Below are 4903 nucleotides of genomic sequence, written 5' to 3' on the forward strand. Positions count from 1 at the left end.
ATATATTATATATATATATATATTACTAAGCAGTATGTTGATGCAGAGAGACAAAACACTTTAAATTTGTACTTCATTGAAATAAATTGAATTTGAACATTTTTAGGTCTATTAGTTACTTGAATATCTTCTTATGTGAAGTAGCTATTCAAATCTTTTGCTTATTTTCTATTGTATTTTATCTACCTTTTTCCTTAATTTGAAGAATGCATGTATATTTGGATTTGACTTATTTGTTGAAGACAGCTAAATAGATAGATGATAGAATCTTTCGCCACTCTTTGAGTTACCTTTTCATTGTCTGAAAGATATATCTTGAGGAATGATAGTTTTTAAGTTTAATTTAGTCCAATTTGTAGGTTTGTTTCTTTAAGGTCAGTACTTTTTGTGTTTTGTTTTATCCTGGCTAAATCTATAAATCTGTTCTCCTGCGTTATTTCATTAAAAAAAAAACTTTTTTTTTGGCCTTTACATTCATGTCTATGATACTTACAGAAGAGATTTTCATTTGCAGTATGCATTTTGGTAAATAGCACATATCCACCAGCACAATCCAGATATAGAGCTTCTTCATCATTCCCAAAAGTTACCTCATGCTTTTTGTAGTCAATTCTCTCACAATACTTAAGATCTTAATAATCATTGCTGTTCTTTATATCTCAATAGTTTTGTCTCTTTTAGAAATTCATGTAAGTGGAATCATGCAGTACATAATTTTGTTTGCACATGATCCCTTTAATTTTTGCATAGTAATTTTGAGATTTATCCATACTGGTGTGTGTATTCATAGTTTTTGCCACTTTGTTGTCTGTTAGTATTCCATTATATAAACATAGCACAATTTGTTTATCTATTCACTAGTTGATAGACATTTGTTTTATTTTCCAGTTTTTGTCTATTATAAATAAAGCAGCTTTTTGTGCAAATTTCTATGTGAAGACACTTTCATTTATCTTGGGTAAGTATATAGGAGTGGAATTGCTAGGTCAAGTATATGTTTAACTTTATGAGAAACTGACAAACGGCTTTCTAAAATTACTCCACATAATTCACTCTGGAGTGGAATCAGATATCTGTGAACCTAGAAAATCTGGCTACAGAAAATATATTAAAAGATATTATTCAGTGGCATTCCAGAGGTTTTTAGCCAATACTCTCATTTGTGGCATAAGAAAGTTTTAGCTGTTATACATACTCAGAAAGATCTAGATTGTTAATCTTTTATTTTTGATTAATTAATTTACTGCCCATTTTCAAATTGGATTGATTATTATTTTTTTTTTGTAGGTAAGCAGCTTGGGGTCCCTGTATATTCTGGTTATCAGTCCCTTATCTAAGGTATAGTTTGCAAATAGATTCTCTACCCTTAGGGTTGTCTCTTCACTGCTTATTGTGTCTTTTGCTATGCAGAAGCTTTGTAGTCTCTTGTAGTCTCACTTATCTATTTTCAGTACTTTTGCCTGTGCTTTGAGGATCTTGTTTGGGAAGTCTTTGTATACTCTAACAAACTTTTTTTTTAAGTTAACTTATCAAAGTTTGTGGTATTTGGGCCAGCAAGGAGCATGAAGTTTAAGCCACTGGGTTTCATATGGTCGGCTGTACGGTTCAAGTCTCAGACTCAGTGGCTTAACAATCATGCTGGATACATTTGTGTGAATGTCCAAAATCACAACAAAAGTCTGAAAGAGAAAAAAACCACCTTATAGCCATGTCCTTAGTGGGGGGTGGTTTCTCTCTCTCTCTCTCTCTCTCTCACACACACACACACACACACACACACGTATAAACACAAAATTGTAGGATTCAGGGAACCAGCAGTTAGCGTAATGGCAATGTCGCTGGATTCCCACGTAGTCGACTGCGGTTCGTGTCCAGGACCCGGTGGCTTAAAAAACTCATGCTGGGCGCGTGTGCGTGTGTTTCCAAGATCCTGAGAGGAGAATGGAGGAGAAGGGATTGCGGCGTGACCATCCCCCCTGGGGGGTGATTTCTTGCTTTCTGTCTCTATGTCTCTCTCTGTCTGTCTGGCGAGCGCACGCGCCCCAAGGTGAAAATCTCTCCAAAAAAAAAAAAAAATTGTAGGATTCAGTGAAAGTACTAGAGGCAAATGTCTAACATTGAAGGTATATATTAGAAAAAGAAATCTAAAATCAATACTCTAATCTTCCACCTTGGGAAATTGGAAAAAGAAGAGCAAATTAAATCCAAAGGAAGCAGAAAAAAGTAAATAATAAATATTATAAAAGAATATAATGACATTGAAATCAGGGCATCAATAGAGAATAATCCTTGAAAACTAAAGTTAGTTTGTTTAAAAAAGTTAATAAAATCTATAAGCTTGTAACCAAGATAATTAAGAAAAAGAAAAGATTTAAATTATAAATTCCAGAAACGAATAAGGGAACAATACTACAAATACACATACATTAAAAGGATAATAAAAGAATACTACTGACAACTCTTTGTCCACAAATTTGATAACTTAAGTGAAATAGACCAGTTCTTTCAAAGCCATGATCTGATAAAACCCACATGAGAAGAAACAGACAACATTACTAAGCATATATCTATTAAAAATTGCCTCAATAATTTTTAAAATGTATTTTATTATTATTATTAATACATTCAATGGCCATACACTCGATAATTAATAACCTCTCAAAACATAAAGTACCAGGCCTAGATGAATTCTCTGGTGAATTATACCAAACATTTAAGAAATAAATTGTACCATTTCTCTACAATCTCATCCAAAATATAAAAGGAGAGAAAATATTTTCTAACTCATTCTTTGAGGCCAACATCACACTAATATAAAAATCAGGCAAAGATATTACAATAAATAAAAGTTACAGAGCAATATCTGTCATAAACATACATGTACATTTCTTTCTTTCTTTTTTTTGGTGGGGGCGGAGAGGTTTTTGCTATAGGGCGCATATGCTCACCAGAAAGACAGAGAGAGACAGACAGATAGAAAACAAGAAATCAACCCCCAGGGGGGATGGCCACACTACAATCCCTTCTCTTCCACAATCTTCTCGGGATCCTGGGCACTCATGCACACGTGCCTGGTGTGGTTTTAAGCCACTGGATCCAGGACTCGAACCATAGTCGACTACATGGGAATCCATCGACAAAGCCATTATGCTAACTGCTGGTACCAACATACGTGTATGTTTCTTGACAACATGTTAGCAAATCAAATCCAACAATGTATGTAAAGATGTATGTATTTCAACCAAGTGAAACTTCTCCAAGATATGCAAGGTGGTCCAACATTCCAAAATCAATTACTGTAATCCCTCAGATTAACAGGCTAATGAAGAAAAACCACGTGCTTATATAAATAGATGCAGAAAAAGCATTTGCTCAAATCTAATATGAAACTACAGTAAAAACTCTCAGAAAACTCTAAATAGAGGATAAATTACTCAACTTGATAAAAGAACAACTACAAAAACCCTACAGCTGTCATCACATTTCATGATGAGAAACTAGAAGTTTTCCCCGTAGGATCAGAAATAAGTCAAAGATGTTCCTTCTCACCCCTCTTTTCAACATAATACTGAAAGTCCTAGCTAATACAATAAGATAATAAAAGGAATAAAAATATACAATTTTGGAAGAAAGAAATATAACTGTTTTTGCAGATGACTACATCTATTTGTCTATGTAGAAAATTAAGAAGAACTAGGAACCAGCAGTTAGTGTAATGGCTATGTCGCTGGACTCCCACGTAGTCGACTGCAGTTTGCGTCCCGGACCCGGTGGCTTAAAACTCACGCCGGGCACATGTGCGTGCATGCCCCAGATCCCGAGAGGAGAATGGAGGAGAAGGGATTGTGGCGTGACCATCCCCCCTGGGGGGTGATTTCTTGCTTTCTGTCTCTATGTCTTTCTCTCTGTCTGGCAAGCGCACGCACCCTATAGTGAAAACCTCTCCAAAAAAAAAAAAGAAAATTAAGAACAACTGACAAAAGAATTCCTGGAACTATAACGATGTTGTAGTATACAAGATCAATATATAAAAATTAATTGCTTTCTAATATGTTGACAATTAACAAGTGGTATTTGACATGAAAAACACAATCCGATTTACACAAGTAATCACCCCAATAAGAAATAAAATACTTAGTATAAATCTAACAAAATATGTATAAATTTACATAAGAATAACTATAAAATGCTGATTAAAGGTTTAAATAGAAACCAAATAAATGGATAGTTATTCCATGTTCATGGATAAAAAGAGTCAATATTGTCAAGTTGACAGTTCTTCCCAGTTTGATGTATAGATCCAACATAATAACAATAAAAGTTTCATCAAGTAATTTTGTGGATTGCAACAAACCAACTCTAGAAATTATATGGAGAAGCAAAAGACCCAAAATAGTTAAGTCAATATTAAAGAAAAAGAGCTAAGCTGGAGAACTGACATTACATGGCTTCAAGACTTTTTATAATGCTACAGTAATCAAGGGGGTGTGATACTAGAAAAAGAATAGGCGAATAGCTCAATGGAACAGAATGAATGCCAAGAAATAGTCTCCAAAAATATAGTAAACTTATCTTTGACAAAGAGCAAGAGCAATGTAAAGAAAAAAAAAAAAAACTTTTCAACAAATGGTGCTAAATCATATGGACATCCACATGCAAAACAAACAAACAAACAAACAAAAACTGAACCAAAAACAAACAAACAAAATACAATAAAACTTCAAGATTCCTGAAACTCACAGCAGGTGTTTGTGCGTGCATGCCCAAAATCCAGAGAGGAGAATGGAGGAAAAGAGATCATGGTGTGACCATCCTCCCTAGGGGAGGGGTTGATTTTTCATTTTCTGTCTCTCTATCTCTGTCTCTCCAGTGAGCACATGCACTCTATCATATATATATATGT

Source organism: Tupaia chinensis, unplaced genomic scaffold (genome assembly GCF_000334495.1).
Source record: "Tupaia chinensis unplaced genomic scaffold, TupChi_1.0 Scaffold000289_1, whole genome shotgun sequence".
NCBI classification, from domain to species: Eukaryota; Metazoa; Chordata; class Mammalia; order Scandentia; family Tupaiidae; genus Tupaia; species Tupaia belangeri.